General features: G+C 39.4%; 1 protein-coding gene across 2 annotated transcripts in view; it reads right to left on the bottom strand.

Annotated features, from left to right (window-relative positions):
- Positions 1-16,924, bottom strand: part of GAB2 (GRB2 associated binding protein 2) — a 181,249-nt gene that overhangs the window by 80,900 nt on the left and 83,425 nt on the right. The window contains exon 1 of one of the 2 annotated variants that reach the window (XM_070490582.1): positions 9,708-9,835. The exons of the other annotated variant lie outside the window; for it this stretch is intronic. The gene's annotated coding sequence lies outside the window, so the exon portion shown is untranslated. Of the gene's footprint in view, positions 1-9,707; positions 9,836-16,924 lie in introns of those variants that run through there. 2 annotated transcript variants of the gene reach the window in all.

Raw genomic sequence — 16,924 nt, 5'->3', positions numbered from 1 at the left:
AGGTCAATTTTTCTGCAGAGGGCTCAGGGAATCCATTAGTGGAATTACCTCTCCTGCCGACAAAACAACAAAAGAGCTGTTGCCAACCGTCTGCATTTCGGAGAAACAAAGGTCATTCCATTGAGGGACTTCCCTCTCATGTCCTTAAATGCTCTAAGTTGTATTTAAAGCACTGAATTAAGCAAAGGTTACCAGGGAAAACCAGGACAAAGTTGGCGGGAGGGTAGACAAATAATGCCCATGAATACAGTCAAACTGTTTCTTTTCCTCTAGGACAAAGGCTTCTCTCATTGGCCTCCCCCACCCCAAGTAATGAGAGAGTGGAAGACTCCTGGGTTTGGCTTCCCTAACGACCTGATTTCATACTTTCTTAACACATACGTGATTGTGTTACTTCCTTGCTTCAACAGTGGTATTTAAAACTTCAGTGTGCATCAGAATCAGTGACACACCTGTTCAAATGCAGACATTTCCAAGTCCCGGGCTCAGGAGATTCAGACTCAGTAGGTCTGGAGAGGGGTCCAGGGATACAAACCCCTAGTGACTCTACTACAGAATGTCCAAGAACCTCACTGTGAGAAACACTGTACTCCACTGTTAATGATGGTTGAGAAAATGTGGTTGTACCTTAGTGAGCTGCTCTGGAGAAATAAGTGGATCATGGAGATCTGGGTTGTACTTCCAGCTCTGTCTCTAGTCAGGTAGCTGGGCATGTGAACCCGGGCAGGGGGACAATACGTTTTTGCTCTGGGCCATGGTTTTGTCATTTATAAAGCATGAGTGTTGAATTTGTGGATCTCCAACTTCCCTTTAATTTCTGTCATTTTAAGACCACAGGAGAAGACAAAGGGTTGGAAATGCCAGGTAGGGCTTCTTACCCTATTGTACTAGACTGATTCTCCCTAAGGTATTCAGATTGTGGATATACATGAACCAGAGCACAAAATCCAGTGTATTCTGGAATTTGCTGGTCATGAGCAAATATCATGAAAAGCGACTTCCAAGGTACAGGATGAACTAGGCATGGGGCCCTTCCAGAGCCTGCTTCTCTTCCTTAATCATACTATTCAATATAAATGCAGGGAAGTAATTCAAAGGATGGATGGTGAAACTGAACTTAACTCCAAAGATTAACTCAGGTGCTCAAATAAATGCCCTGTCTGCCTCCTGGGAGCCCTAAGTTACATCAATCCAGCTGTCTGAGTTACAGATATCTGAAAAACATTCCCATATAGAGACTATCCATGGCCTCTATATGATCTGTTTAAAAGAGTTTTGTTTAATTTGTAAGAAGTCAGTATACAGCATTAGAAGAATGACTTTTGGGCTAACACTTCCTTTTTTTTTTTCAAAGATTTTATTTTTCCTTTTCCTCCCCAAATCCCCCCAGAACATAGTTGTGTATTTTTAGTTGTGGTCCTTCCAGTTGTGGCATGTGGGATGCCGCCTCAGCATGGCCTGATGAGCGGTGCCATGTCCGCGCCCAGGATTCGAACTGGCGAAACCCTGGGCCGCGAAAGCAGAGTGAGTGAACTTAACCACTCGGCTATGGGGCTGGTCCCTAATGCTTCCTTTTTTTTCTTCCTTTTTCTGCCCCCTTGTTTTTTAAAAGTCAACATTATAGAAGTACAATTTACACACAAAAAAATTCACCCATTTTAAGAGTTTAGGTTGATGAGTTTTGACAAATGCATATACCATATAACCACCACCACAATCAGAACACTTCCAACACCCCAAATGGTTCCCTCGTGCCATTTCCAGGTTGATCTCCACTCCCCACCTTGGCCCCACTGATCTGCTTTCTATCACTATAAACTGGATTTGTCTTTTCTAGAGTACCACAGAAATGGAATCAGAGAATATGCATTCTTTCGTGGCTGGCTTCCTATGCACAACCAAGTTTTCTGATTCACTCATATTATTGCATGTATCAGCAGTTTTTAATTGCTGATAGTATACCATTTTACAGAGGTACCATAATTTGTTTATCCATTCACCTATCGATGGACAATGAGGTTGTTTCCAGTTTGGGACTATTATGAATAAATGAGCCATGAACATTCACGTACATGTCTTTTTGTGAACATGCTTTCATTTCTCTTAGGTAAATACCTAGAAGTGAAACAGCTGGGTCACATGGTAAGCATATGCTTAATTTTATTAAAAAACTACCAAACTGTTTTCCAAAGTGGTTGTTCATTTTTGCATTCCCACCAGAAATGTATGAGATTTCCAGTTTCTCCAAAACACTTAGCCATTATAGCCAATCTAGTGAGCGCGTAGTGGTATCTCACTACGTGTTTAATTTGCATTTCCCTGATAACTAATGATGTTGAGCAACTTCTCATGTGCTTACTCATCATTTATTTTCTTTTGTGATGTCTATGTTCAAATCTTTTGCCCATTTTTAAATGGAGGGGAATGGTTTATTATTGAGCAGTAAGAGTTCTTTATATATATTCTGGATACAGCCCTTTGCCAGATATATGTATTGAGAATATTTTCTCCCCAGTCTGTGGCTTCCTTTTTCATTTTTTAAATAGTGTCTTTTAAAGAGCAAATATCTTTAATCTTTTTTTTTTTTTGAGGAAGATTAGCTCTGAGCTAACATCTGCCACCAATCCTCCTCTTTTTGCTGACGAAGATTGGCCCTGAGCTAACATCCGTGCCCATCTTGTCTATTTTATATGTGGAATGCCTGCCACAGTGTGGCTTGATAAGTGGTGCATAGGTCTGTGCCTGGGATCTGAACTGGCAAACCCCAGGCCATGGAAGCGGAATGTGCGAACTTAACTGCTACACCACCGGGCTGCCCCCAAATGTCTTTAATTTTGATGAAGTCCAATTTATCATTTTTTTAATAGTTCAGGCTTTTTTGTGTCTCATATTTCTTATCTAAGAAATTCCTGTCAATCCCAAAGTCAGAAAGATTTTCTGCTTTGTTTTCTTCAAGAAGCTTTATAATTTTAGTTTTAATGCTGAGATTTATAACCTATTTTGGTACAGAGTGTAAGGATCATGGGTTCATGTTTTTCCACACGGATATCCAGCTGTTCCAGCAGTGTTTGCTGAAAAGAAATAATCTTTCCTTATCAAATTGCATTGGCCTTTTTGTTGAAACTCAATGACCAAATATATGTAGGTACATCTCTAGACTTTCTAGTATGGTCAATTGTTCTCTATATACACTTACGCCAATACCACACTAGCTTCATTACTGCATTTCCTAAGTCTTGAAATCAGGTAATCTGAGTCCTCAACTTTGTTCTCCTTTTCCAGAATTGTTTTGGTTATTCTAGCTTCTTTGCATTTCCCTACCAATTTTAGAATCAGCTTGTCAATTTCTACCAAAAAAAACAAATTTTTATTGTGATTGCATTGACTCTAGAGATTAATTTGGAGAGAAATGACATGGCATCATTTCTTCCTTACAGTTTGATAGAATTCACCAGAGAAGCCATCAGGCCTGGAGTTTTCTTTGTGGGAGGTTTTTAATTAGAATTTAATTTACTTAATAAATATAGAGCTATTTGGATTTTTACTTTCTTCGGTGTCAGCTTTGCTAGTATGTGTCTTTCACAGAATCTGTCCGTTGCATATAAGTTATCAAACTTATGCAGGTAAATTTGTTCATAATATTCTATTTTTAAAAGTTGAGATATAATTCACGTCATAAAATTTACCCCTTTAAAGTGTACAAGTCAATGCTTTTTAGTATATTCACAAGGTTGTACAACCACCATTACTATCTAATTCCAGAACATTTTTATTACCACAAAAAGAAATCTTGTACCCATTAGCAGTCACTATCCATTCCCCCTTCTTCTCAGACCCTGGCAACTACTAATCTTCTATTATCTTTTAATGTCTGTAGGATCTATAATGATGGGCTGACCCATTTTTGGTGTACTCTATTTCTACAGAGATTCATTTCTACTGCAGGAATCTAAAGAGTTGAAGTCACATTACAATCTGGGACCCTACAGCGATGGAAGAAGAGAGAATTTTCCTGAAGTCTGTTAACTAGGCTCCTTACTGCCTAGCAGCACTTTTCAATGACTGAGAGTGTGCCAACTTACTGGAAGTTTTTGACTATTTCAGCCCTAAGGAAAGTTGAAGTCCTTGGGCCAGTCATCTATGGCTACAAGCTACCTGCAGCCTGATGTTCAAATATTATCATTATTTACTTATTTTTTGTGTGAGGAAGACTGGCCCTGAGCTAACATCTCTGCCCATCTTCCTCTATTTTGTAGATGGGATGCCGCCATAGCATGGCTTGATGAGTGGTGTGTAGGTCTATGCCAGGGATCTGAAACTGCAAACCCCAGGGCTGCTGAGGTGGAGCGTGCGAACTTAACTACTATGCCACTGGGCTGACCTCAAAATATTATTTTTTATGTGATATGATATGAAAAAGTTTGGGAAGCACTGGTCTACAGTACCAAGTCCAAACTAATGAGGATAGATAATTCAAGGACCCTCTTTCATTCGGCCCCAAACTGCTTCCTGTAATTGCCTTCTACACCTTTCCCTCTCCAATCTTATTCTTATTCCCACATATGTCCTACGGCAGAATACAGGGCTTTAACCTAAGAAGCCCTACAACTGTGTGCCTTTGAGATGCTCCCTGTCAAATACTACTAATCCTTCTAGATTCTACTCAAATCCATTTGGGGAACTCTCTGGAAGGGCAGGGACCATGCTCATTCTCCCCTTCAAGAAGCAACCACTGAACTGAATGCTGATTGAGGACTCAGTATTGACAGGCTCTCAGAGTACAAAGTACAACAGTTTAATATCTAGAATGCATATCCCTATATTAAAACCCCTATGCCCAGTCACCATACCTGCCCTATACTTAGAAATCTGGCACTTCATTATTTTAAATTTTTTTATTGTGGTAACACTGGTTTATAACATTACATAAATTTTGGGTGTGCATCATTATATTTCGATTTCTGTGTAGATTACATCATGATAACCACCACAAAGACTAATTATAATCCATCACCACACACATGTGCCTAATCACCCCTTTCACCCTCTTCCCTCTCCCCTTCTCCTCTGGTAACCACCAATCCAATCTCTGTCTCTCCGTGTTTACTTGCTGTTGTTTTTATCTTCTATTTATGAGTGAGATCATATGGTATTTGACTTTCTCCCTCTGACTTATTTTGCTTAGTATGGTACCCTAAAGGTCCATCCATGTTGTCAAAGATGGCCAGATTTCACCATTTTTTGTGGCTGATTAGTACTCCATTGTGTAAATATACCACATCTTCTTTATCCATTTGTTCTTGATGGGCACCTAAGTTGCTTCCAAGACTTGGCTACTGTAGCACTTTATTTTTGTTAGAACCCTCAACTTTACTGCACTGTACCTCAAACTGAAATGAGCTGTTCATAAACCAGAATATGACATGATTTACTTATTTCAATTTTAATTTTTTTGGTGAGGAAGAATAGCCCTGAGCTAACATCTGTGCCAATTTTCCTCTATTTTGTATGTGGGTCACCACCACGGCACGGATTGATGAGTGGTGTAGGTCGACGCCCAGGATTGTAACCTGTGAACCTGGGCCACCAAAGTAGAGTGTGCCGAACATAACCACTACACCATCGGGCTGGACCCAGAATATGATTTATTAATCTGAATAAACCAATCCCAACTAAATCCAAACCTGCACACTTTCTACAACTATCAATACAGAACCAAATCAGATCACAAATTTTCTCTGAAAGGATTATAAGTAGAGATTTCATTTGTAAGCAGTCCTTGGGTTATAGCTCGAAGTTTCATCATGAATGTACTTATGTTATTTCAGGTGCACAAGTGTTTTGTAAGCTTCTTGAAGGCAGAGATAGAAAAAATGCATGGTACAGTGGAAAATAAACAGGATTCAGAATCTGAAGATGTTGGTTCAAATTCCAGGGATCATTTACTAGCTGTGTGACCCTAATGAGTCATTTAACCTCTGTGAGCCTTAGTTTCCTCATCTGTAAAATGCAACAAATTCTACCTATCTTACATGGTTATAGAGAAGAAAAAATAAGGCAAGGAATATAGGTTTTTGAAAAGTGTATGTACAAATATAAACTTTATCTTGTAATTGTTTTGAACATGTGTCTCTTATCACCCCTGTATTTGTGCAAGAGACCATAGTGGATAACTAAAATACTTGCTGATATCTATGTAGGGAGAGTCTTAGTGGCCAATAAAACCACACGCTCTAAAAAAAGTTAGGTACAGCACCCATATATCAACTTGTACCTTTGAAAAAATTAGCTTCCCAACTCAGTCACTGAGAGTGGCTCACGGCAACAGAAGCACTCTGAAAAACCATAACTTCTCCTGTGCACATGAAGTCCTGGATGTGGGTCCTTAGTATTATTCTCCACCAAAGGAATCAGAATTCTTCTAAGGCAGTTGATTCCATGTCATGGAATACAAAGAATAATAATCAGGATAGGTCTGAGTGTGCTGCTTATTCAATAATAAAAGCAAGAGTGCTTTAAAATATACAGAGAAAAAAACCGTCAAGGACTGCTGAAAGCCAAAAGGACTAGATTTAAAGGGGTTCCCAATGGCCAAGTTGTAACATTTTTAAGTTTCAAAGTAAGCCAAGCCTGTGAAAATATGAGTTCATGATATTCAAACAAGTAAAGTATACAAAAGGCTTTTTTATACAAAATAAAGGTGACTATAATAGGATTTGTCTGGCATTTTTACTGATTTTAACAAGAAGGGGAATCAATACATTGGACATGTCTGTTCTTCTATTAAGCCATATATCTGATGTAAAGCATAGATGTGTACCTGTTTCTATCTGTATAAGCAGAGAAACAATCAACACAGGGAACTATGAGAAAGTAAGAAGTACAGGAAAAAGTAGAAATTACACAAAGAATAGGAAGGACTGGTCAGCATTGGTGGTCACACATAATAGCTAAAAAAAAAAGGGAGGGATCTAACAGTTAAAAAGCACTGGTGGTCATGCACATTGATCAAGCAGAATGAGGGTTCAACAGTATGTTCCAAGATGATACTTCAGCTTGCAAGAGAGCTGACTTTGCGAACTCCTATTCTCTCATCTTCTGGCAGTGGTTCTCAAACTTCAGCATCAGAATCACCTACAGGACGTGTTAAAATGCAGATGTCTGGGCCCCATCCCCAGAGTTTCTGATTTAGAAAGTCTAGGTGGGGGTGAGGTCTGAGAATTTGCACTTCTAACAACTTGCCAGCAGCTGTTTGTCCTGGAACCACACTTTGAGAACTACAGCCCTACATGCATCACTAATTATAATGACATACTATTGAAGCATAAGTAAGTTCTGAATAATGGTAACATTCAGGTCACTATATCATAATGACCAGACAGCGTTTTATAACCCTGGCCAACCAAGTGAGAGTCTAAAAAATTCCCCATTTTAAGGTAAGAAACTAGATTATAAGAAAATAAAACCTATGTGAATGGCATGAACTAAAAGTTGTATTAATGTAACAACTGCAGTGCATCTCGAAAAAGGAAGCTCAGCCTCATAATCAGTAGCAGGGGTCTGAAACACTGTGAGAAAGCAACCAAGTCATGTGCCCCAACCAAGGATCAATTAGTTTTTAACTGGATAGCAAGACTGCCAGTTTAAGGAGGTGTTCCTTTTACTTTTCATTCTAGTTAAGTTATTCCCTGGTTATTTCCCTAGTAAAGGCTATTTTCCTGGGAAAGTCAAAATTATAACGTAAATCTTGGGAAGATATCAAAATAAGTATAGCAATGCCCAAGGAGGGTATGAAAATAAGTATGAAAATAATGAAGAAAGTAATTAAACCCAAGGTTTTGATGTTTTAGAATAAGACTAAGCATAAGCATTCAAACAGCATTTACAACAATTGTATTTGCATACGTCTTATTTACTATTCAAAGTTTTTGAAGTATTCAAGAGAATCAGCCAAATTAAACTTGTAACTGCAATTATATTAAGGGAATTTAGGCAAATTTATAAGTAACTAATGTTTAAATGTGCAAAAACTAATTTTCAAAAGTTTTAAAATTAACCATTAAACAACGTATAAACATATCCCAATATTCTTCTTTAGGCAGAAAAGCCTCTTGAAGTTCCAAATACCTGACAGATTGGTCATATCAGCCAGAAATCTGACCATCAGGAAAGGTTTCAGAAAGATGCTCCAGAATAGATAAAGCAGTCAACAATCTCTGATACGGCTGATTTAAAGGTGGAATGCTGTCATCCCCAAAGGATTCAACTACAGGACTGAAGATCCACTATGCAAAATGGGGAAGAAAGTAACATTTATTGACCATCTATTTAGTACCAATCCAATCTCAACACCTGGCTCACTGCACATGCTCAATAACCGCTACCTGTTATCCTAAGACAGATATTTACATAGTTAAAAAAGTGGGTGAGGGCGTAAAGAATTACAGAATATAGAAAAGGAGATTGATTTATTGTACACTGAGAAGGGGGTCTAGGAATATGCCAGGATCAAAGGGTAGGAAGAGATACAGATTTTAAGCATAAGGAGGCATAAAAATATATGGCATGTTTTGGAGAGAGCAAGTTCTTTGGTAAGATTATAGGACAGGATGTTGAGGGAGAGGTCATAGCAAATGAGGCTGGAGAGGCAGGGTAAGATTAGATCATGGATGGCCTTGAACGCTGCCACACCAAGGATCGTGGACTTACCATCTAGGTGATTGGAAGAAACAGGATCAGATCTAGGTTTTAAGAAAATTAACTGAGCTACATATAACATGAAGGAATCTTACAAACATGAAGTTGACAGAAGAAAGCAAGGCTGAAACTGTGATTTCATTTACGTAAAGTCCAAAAATAGACAAAACTAACAATATTGTTTAAGGATACACATACTCATGGTAGAGCCATAAACAAAGGCAAGGAAATGATTACCACAAAAGTCACTATACTCAGAAGGGGGTATAGGGGTGGAATAAGAAGAATATGATAGGGAAAGGATATACAGGGGTTTCTGAGGTACTGCCAATTTTTTGACCTGGGAGGTAATAAAATGGGTGTATCCTTTAATGAACTGTATGTTATATATACTTTTTTGGTATATGTATTATATTTCACAATAAAATGTTATAGAAGACAATTTGAAGTGTCTTGGAAGGATGATGAGGGTGGGCAGTCTGGAGACAGGAAGAGAAATTAAGAGCTGGTCACAATAGTACAGGCAAGGGAAGAGAGTTTGAGTAAGGTCACTGGTAGTGGGACTGAGAGAAAAAAGGAGGATTTGAGAATTACATAGAAGTTAGGCCTTAGTGACCCATTAGAAATAGGAACTGAGGGAAAGGAAAGAGTCAAAGTGACTGCAAGATTTTTTGAGTTTCAAGCTTGGGGAACTGGAGGATAGGAAAAATACTAAGAGCAGCAGATTATGTAATTTTTTAAAAAACTGAGACATGATTCACATACCATAAAATTCACTCTTTAAAGTGTACAATTCAGCGGCTTTTAGTATATTTACAAGTTTGTGCAGCCATCACCACTATCTAATTCCAGAATATTTTCACCACCCAAGAAGAAACCCTATACTTATTGACTCATTAACAGTCACTCCCCACTCCCTGTGTGCTCTCACCCCCCTAGCCCTCATGTAATTTTAAAGAATAAAATCTTTCGGTTAAAATCTGTCTTCATAGAGTAGCAGTGACACTCACCTGGTCTCAGCACCCCAATTGCCAAGGAGATCTTATTTCAGAGCCTTAAATTTGTCTCTCTACAAGGACGGGAGCTCTGGAGAAGCTGAAAACCTTCTTTTCAAAAGATGAAAAGGGGAACATATACATTCCTAGTTCCAACTTGGATAGGGACTCACATCGATAGGGATCAAGGCGGCAGAGATAGGCACCAGGTTATAGTGGCTTTCGACTAGTGGCAGTACTGCCCACTCTCCAGGGGTTTGGAAATTTGTGTGTGGTGGGAGGTAATATGTCACAATGATCGAGGCGCATGACAGGCATTAGAGGGCAGGGGATAGGGATACTAACCTCAAATACTGCATGGGACAGTCCTGCATAACAAAGAATTGCCCCATCCAAAATGCCAATAGAGCCCCACGTCTCCTCTGAGAATCAACAGGGGCAGAATTCCTATTATTTCTGCAAGTATGAAAACCAAAATGGAGAGTTACGATCTGTAATTGGGAACGAGGCCCAAGAACGTGTGGTTAAGAATAGCTTAGAGAACAGAAGATTTAAATTAGCTCACAGTGAAAAGAGAGTATTAATAGAAACGCAGATATTAATAGTGATGAGTCTCAGTTAGCTGAGGAGGACCTTCCTTGGCCCAGGACTGGTAGCTCTCGACCATCACTGTTCTCTTGAGCCTATGCTGTGTGTTAGAGCTGCAGCTTCAGGCATGGGCAGGGGAAAGGCTATACTCACTGGTACACACCATCAGGAAAAGGACCCGCAGGGGTGTGTCCTACAGTCCCTCTTAAAATGCCCATTAGGGAGCTCTCTACACAAGGAAAAAAGTTTGATCTGTCTTCCCCCTAAAACTTTTCCTCTCTCTACACTGATTTTCTATGAAATTCTGCCATTAGTCACCCCTTTGATTCTAGCACTGAAGAACCCTGTTAAAACTGGCAATTTACTTTCAAACATTTACTGTGTGTGAAGCTCTTAGAAGCATAAGCAGCAGTATGAGTTGGTCCTTAGATTAAAAGGGCTTCCATTCCAGTGGTGAAGTTAAAACACGGACTCAACTAAATAAAATACACATTCACTTGTATAACATATCACAACAGAAATAATTTAACAGCTGAAAGTAAGTTTTGGGGTCAGCTTTGCTACTTAAGATATGCATGAACTTGGCATCTTTCATATCATCTAAGCTTCAGTTTCTTCAACTATAAAATGAAGATGAGAATCCTGACAGGGTTGCTGTAAGAATCAGAAAGCCTGGTTTTTCCTTTCCCTAAATAAAGAATATAAACTTTACATACATAAACTTTCCTATAAAGTTCTATTATAAGAGGATAGAAGTGGGAGAGTTTACATTTGATATGAGAACAGTTTAACAAAGTAGGAAGCATTTGAACTAGGCTTCAAACACACGGCTGGGATAGTAAATGTATTACACCAAAAGTAATATAATTTATTCAGCAAATCTTCATTGAGCCACCGCTTTGTGCCAGGCCCTGGGCCAGGCAGTAGGGGTTAATGACTGTGGTACTGCTTACCATATTGCCTCAATACATTTATTTATTCATTAATTCCTTCCACAAACACCTAAGTGCAATTAATTTACCAGAGTAGCCAGACACCTAGAAAGCCTGAGGCAAGTGGACTCAGGGAGAGGTGGCAATCAGACAGGGGATGGTGGGCCTGGGGAGAGGCACCAACTAGAAGCTCTGTCAGGCCAGGTCATGCGGAGGCCATACACCTGAGACCCTGAGCTGGGTGGGAGACATGAGGAAAGAGCCATAGGAGAGCTCTACTGGCACAATTTTATTCAATAAATAATGCTGCCCAGTGCTGGATCTATTGATAGAAATCAGCTTCACGTCTTGCTGCAAATGACTAAGAATGCCAACCTCACTCCCAATTCTAGGTTTGGAAACAATTCTTTTCCACGTCTATGGCACAAGGCAGATCATTACATAAGATGCCCTGAACCAAAGGAACGCCACAATCAACTGAATGCTCTCTGGTGTTTACTGTAAGCTCTGAGCCAGGCTGTTTTGTGGAGGTAGAGGTAGTGGTGATGGTAGAGGAGGAGGAAGAAGAAAAAAGGACAGATTATTTCCCTGTATTTCTCCAATAAGAAAGTATGGGTTAAGCAAGAGGGAGGTTATTTTGAGGTTTCTCCAAGCTGTGTGGTGTTTACTCTAAGAATAATAACTAAATACATTTACTCTGTGTCAGGCACTGAACTAAGCACTTTACATATGTTAACTCACTTCATCCTTACGACCATCCTATGAGTAGTTACTATTATTATCCCGTTTTAAAGATGAAGAAACAGGGGTACGAAGGAGCTAAGCACCTTAACTGTAGATATAAAGCTATGAAGTGGTAAAGCAAGGACTTTGAGTCTGTTTTCCGGGCTCTTCTTGCTAACCAAGGCTTTCTCTCTTAAACTCAGACCGCTTTACATCTCTCAGCTAGGAAGGAATTTCTGCAGCTTTCCAGGTCTGAAGCATTAAGACTCTCAATGAGGGTGGTAGAAGCAGGAATTGAAAAATAAGACATTATATACTACTTTATGTTGAATCTTAGAATTAGAGAATCTTCAGCAGTGATCTGTCAGAAAATCTGGGTTCATCCTCAGTCTGCTACTTATTGTGTGATCCCAGGAAAGTTCCACGACTTCTCTAAGGCTCATGAAGAAAGTGTCACCTGCTCTGTTTATTGTATACGGTTGTCGTGAGAATCAGATGTGTACAAGCTTTAGTATGCTGGCTTAGGGATCACTCTGACGATTTTTTTTTAGTTCTTTTAAACGATTTGAATCAATGTAGCTGCCAGATAAAGTGTTACCTACTGCAATAAAGCAGATAGTCCTGAGATTGGATCAGAATCCTGAACTGTTGTAAATATTAATAGCCATTCCTGCTTTACAAGTGAGTCCTAAGTAAAGCACCTCACGTGATTCATGTCTGACCCAGGTGCTCAGTGAATAGTTCCTTTACGCCTCATTCCCCACCCCCACCCTGTCTTGTGCATTTATGGGTGAATTAAATGGGACTTGATACTCCATAGGCAAAAGAAGAATCCCGTTAAGAACAGAACAAGAACTCTCTGGTATTCCCCCCATCTCAGGATCATTGGGGATCATGAGCAAGACTCACAATCTCCCTATGATTCAGTTCCCCCATTCCCCGAATAGGCTGATTCACTTGGTCAGGGTATACCATGGAGTCCTGCCAAATGCAAATAAACTGTCTATGGGGCATGTGCCAAGCTATGCTAGAAGTAGGCTCATTACTGCCACAGTCACTACAACAAATAACAACAAAAGTCTCTAGGTGCAAATTACAACACATAATAAACTTAATTCAAGAAATACCGAAGAGACCCTTAGTTGCATTTTAATTTACACACCACCATTTATCACACAAGTGTCATGGGGCCTCTACGAACTGAAAATAAGACATCAGTACAGATTAGCTTCTACTATGCCTCAGTGATCCTACCAACTTAAATCCACCTACCACAAAAAATGTGAAGAGAACACAGAAGACTGCATAAAGAGTAACTGAAAAGAACTTACAGTCTGGAAAATATGAGAGAGTTCTCTGTTTTATTCCTAATGGATTATTCCTTAGCCTCTGGACTTAGCAGTATCAAGTCCCATGTAATTCACCCATAAAAGCACAAAGCCAGGAGGGGAAGTAAAGGAAGCCTTCACTGAGCGCCTGAGTCAGACAGGAATCACATGAGATCGTTTACACAGGACTCACATGTAAAGCAGGAGTGCCTACCAACATTCCCAAGAGCCCAAGGCAAAACCATTGTGATGGTACCCGCGAGCCTCTCTTCAAAGTAACACGCAGTGTGTCACAACAGGGACAAAAACACCAGAGATAGAGACAAATAATAAAAGCTGGCATTTGAGCACCTGTACGATGTGCCTGTACTGTGCTAAATTCTTTACTCATTTACACTATCTGGTTTTTAACACTGACAACCAACTAGGAAGCAGGTGCTATCATCTTCATTTGGTAGATGAACAAACTGAGTTGCTTAAAGTGGTTAAGCATCTTGCCTGAAGTCAGTCACCTAGGTTCAAGTCCCACCTCAATCTTCTTCCAGCTATGTGACCTCAGCCAAATCCGTTGACTTTGCTGTGCGTTAGTATTCTAAAACTAAAGTGGAGATAAAACCAGTCCTCCCTGCCATTCACTGACCGTTGCAAGGACTACAGGTCACCACAGAATAGTAAAGTGTAAAGTACATGTAAAAGAATTTTGTTTTCTCCCAACTAGACTGCAATCACTGGTAGGCAGAGACCATGTTGCATGATCTTTTAAAACCTCTAAAACTAAGATGTTGTTACATATGCTGAATGATTATTCATTCATAATCATTATGAATGAGTACATGATATCAATACAAAACTGAAGATAATAGTGATTATGCATTCATCATTACGGATGAAAAGAAACTTGTCTGTCTCATCACCTTTTCAACATATTTACTGAGCAATCACCTCTGTGGCTGGCACCGTGCCACACGCCATGGAGACACAGAGACGAATATGTGCTCCCACCCTCAAGAGGCCTTGGAGAAAGACAGTGCCAGAGTGAATAAAATGACCATGGTGCATAAAGGCGGGGCTTGTTCCAGGAGCAGTGAGAACTAACACAGTTCAAGTACAGGTTCATAGCGGCAGGAAGGGAGTGACAGCAGATAAGGCTGAGAAAACAGGTTGGAGACAGACTGTGGAAAAGCTTTCAACGACCCTCTTGGAAGAATTTCAAAAGAGGCGGCAAACTGAAGGACTACCTTGAGAGTCCGAGAGCACAGTCAGAGGAGGAAGGAGAGTAAAAGGGCAGGAGAAGGGCTCTCAAGTGACCTTGAAACACACTTTAAAGTTCTGCTCAGGGCTAGCTGCGTATGCAATTTTATTTTCCTTCTCTCTCCATTTCCCTCTTCTTCTCACCTAATATCATACATGGCCTTTTTTTTTTTCTTTTTGCCTTTGGTGTGTCAAGATTCTGAAGGGGCCTGCTTTTAGGATGTCCTTAGGTACATTTCAACTTCTGTTTTCTGAGATGTGTAGTTATAACACATCTCAGGACTATCATGCATATAAAATGAGGTAACAGATATCTTTTCAACAAATGTGCTGGGAAAATTGGATATCCACATGGGAAATAATGAAGCTGGATCTTTACATTATGTACCAAAATTAAATAAAAATGAATCAAAGATGTAAATGTAAGACTTAAAACTATGAAACTCTTAGAAGAGAACACAGAGCAAAAGCTTCGTAACATTGGACTTGGCAATGATTTCTTGGATATAACACCAAAAGCACAGGCAACAAAAGAAAAAAATAGATATGTTGGACCACATTAAAATTAAAAACTTCTGTGAATCATAGGACACAATCAACAGAGTGAAAACACACAGAATGGGAGAAAATACTTGCATATCATGTATTTCATAAGGGATTAACCTCCAGAACATATAAAGAACTCCTACAACTCAACAACAACAAAAACAACTTGATTAAAAAATGGTCAAAGGACTTGAATAGACATTTCTCCAAAGAAGATATACAAAAAGGCCAATAAGCACATGAAACAATGCTCAACAGCACTAATCATTAGGGAAATGCAAATAAAAATCACAATGAGATTATCACATCACATCCATTAGGATGCCTACTACCAAAAAAATAGAAAATAAGTGTTGTCAAGGATATGGAGAAATTGGAAGCTTTGTGCACTGTTAGTGAGAATGCAAATGGTGTAGTCACTATAGAAAACAGTTTGGTGGTTCCTTAAAATATTAAAAATATAATTACCATATGACCTAGCAATTCAACTTCTGGGTATTTACCAAAAAGAATTGAAAGCAGGGTCTTGAACACATATTTGTACACCCATGTTCATAGTGGCATTATTCAAAACAGCCCAAATGTGGAAGCAACCCAGTGTCCCTCGATGGATGAATGGAAAAACAAAATGCAGTATATACACCCAATGGAATATTATTCAGCCTTAAAAAGGAAGGAAGTTCTGACACACGTGACAACATGAATGAACCTTGTGGACTTTACGTATACTTAATCAAACAAGCTAATCACAAAAAGACAAGTCCCGTAATGATTCCACTTAAATGAGGTACCTAGAGAAGTCAAATTCATAGACATAGAAAGTAGAATGGTAGTTGCCAGGGGTTGGAGGATGAGGGAATAGAGAGTTATTGTTTAATGGGTATAGAGTTTCAGTTTTGCAAGATGAAAAGAGTTCTGGAGATGGATAGTGGCGATGGTTGCACAACAATGTGAATTTACTTAGGGCTACTGAACTGAACACTTAAAAATGGTCAAGATGGTAAATTTTATGGTATGTATATTTTACTACAATTTTTAAAAAAGGAATAAGTTTCCAAAAATAAAAATAAGGTAACATATACATAGCATCCAACAAAAGCTTGGTAATGAACCTTAGTTCCTTCCTCTCCCCCTGATGCAATCCTTATTTCAAGGTTCTTTTTAAGTTCCTTAAGGAGTTCAGCCCCAACCAGGTTCCCCAGCTCTGCCATTAGACCTGCTTGTGCATCCCAGGGTGAATTTCTTCTCTCACTGGTCTTTGGTTTTGTTAACCATTTAAAAAAAAGAAAAAAGGTGGGGGGGAAGATTACTTCCCTCTTAGCTCTAAAAAAATAAGAACACGTGAAGGTTAAAAGAGATTAAGAATAGGCTAGCAGAAAGGAAGGAAAGAAAACATTTTTGAGTATTTATTATGTGCTAAATATTGTAGTAGGGGCTGGGGGATTCACAAATACAAACATACAAAAGCAAGGTGATAATTCCTGATTTGGGGAAAACAGATGTGGAAATCACAATCTGTGTGTAGGTTACAGGAGACAGTGATTAACTGCTAGGGGAAATCCAGGAAAAATCCACCGAAGAGGTGACAAATGAGGGGGCCTGCTTTTTGAGGAGGGATGTGGGGATTAGAAGGAGTTAATCAGGTCGAACAGAGGCAGAAAGGCAAGCAGGGCAGAGGACCAACAGGAACACCTAACAGACAATGAACGCAGTGTCAGGGCACAGTCCAGAGGAGAGGTGGAAGCCAGTCTGGAAAAACAGTTTGGGATCTGACTGCTAAACGCCCAAAAAACTGGGAAAAGGCGATTGGATTTTACCCTGAAGACAGTGGGAAACCACTGACAGCTGAAATTGGAGAGTGACA

Source organism: Equus asinus, chromosome 20 (assembly GCF_041296235.1).
Source record: "Equus asinus isolate D_3611 breed Donkey chromosome 20, EquAss-T2T_v2, whole genome shotgun sequence".
Taxonomy (NCBI): Eukaryota; Metazoa; Chordata; class Mammalia; order Perissodactyla; family Equidae; genus Equus; species Equus asinus.
Note: the sequence above shows the minus strand (reverse complement) of the source record. Positions and strands in the feature narration are given on the sequence as shown.